This window comes from Ailuropoda melanoleuca, chromosome 3 (assembly GCF_002007445.2).
Source record: "Ailuropoda melanoleuca isolate Jingjing chromosome 3, ASM200744v2, whole genome shotgun sequence".
NCBI lineage: Eukaryota > Metazoa > Chordata > Mammalia > Carnivora > Ursidae > Ailuropoda > Ailuropoda melanoleuca.
This window is the reverse complement of record NC_048220.1, coordinates 133,139,709-133,141,075: the sequence shown is the minus strand read 5'-3', so window position 1 is coordinate 133,141,075 and position 1,367 is coordinate 133,139,709.

Sequence of the window (1,367 nt, the reverse complement as noted above, 5' to 3'; positions counted from 1 at the left end):
GAGCCTGCTTCTCCCTCTGCCTGCCCCCTGCTTGTGCTCTCTTGCTCGCTCTCACTCTCTCTTTCCCTCTCTGATTAATTAATTAATTAATTAAATCTTTTTTTTTTTTTAAGNAGACTGAACTTTATTTAAAAGAAAGTAAGAATAATAATATATATCAGTTACACAAGAATAGCTTTTAGGGATGCCAGGGTGGCTCTCTCTGTTAAGCGTCTATCTTTGGCTCAGGTCAGGATCCCAGCGTCCTGGGATGGAGCCCCACATCTGGCTCTGCTCAGCAGGGAGCCTGCTTCTCCCTCTGCCTGCCCCCTGCTTGTGCTCTCTTGCTCGCTCTCACTCTCTCTTTCCCTCTCTGATTAATTAATTAATTAATTAAATCTTAAAGAAAAAAAAGAATAGCTTTTTCTAGAGGAGGGTGTAAATGGTCTGAAGAAGAAAACACAGGTTACTTAAATTTGTACATAACATTTGATTTTTTAAAAAACATCTGAGGGGCAACCTGGATGACTTAGTGGATAGGCGGCTGACTTGATTTCAGCTCAAGTTTTATCTCAGGGTTGTGAGGTCAAGCACTGGGTGTGGAGCCTACTTACAAAAAATGAAAAGTCTGAGACAAATATGATAAATTTGGTAATTTTTTTGGCAACAGATGTATTAGATTATCAATTGCACTTATTTCTATAGTGTTTTCTTTTTCAATGAAAAAGTGGTATTTAGTCTGGTCTTGTGACCAGGAGGGTTCTAATAATATTATCTCCTTTCTGATGAATTGGAAACAAACAGACAAAAAAGACAACAAAAAATATTTTTTCTTGGTCTTAGCTTCATTCACCTTTTCCCAGATGTGTCTCATTTTAGCTTATCTTAAATTAGAAGAGGGAAAATAAAAGGAGGAATCAACTGTGACATATGCTGACTACCTGCTCAGAAACCTGTTCTCTTTGCTGCCTGGCAACATACCTGTCCTGTTGATTCCAGGTTCTGTAGATTTGGAAGCATCCATGTGGTTACATTCTGGAACAGCACACTACACATCAGCTGTAGGCCCCATCCCTTTAGTAGTCTCTGAGCTCTGATACTCCATGCTGTTTTACCCTCTTGTGGATTCATGTAGCCAAGCCTTATGACCTGTGTACTTGCTTGAATAATTTACCTCAAATTTCATATCCAGAGACATGACCTTATTTGGAAATCAGGTCATCGTAGATCTAATTATGTTACGATGAGGTCCTAGTAGGTTAGAATGGTCTCTCTCTCTCTCTCTCTCTCTTTTAAGATTTGATTTATTTGTCAGAGAAAACNAATCAGGTCATCGTAGATCTAATTATGTTACGATGAGGTCCTAGTAGGTTAGAATGGTCTCTCTC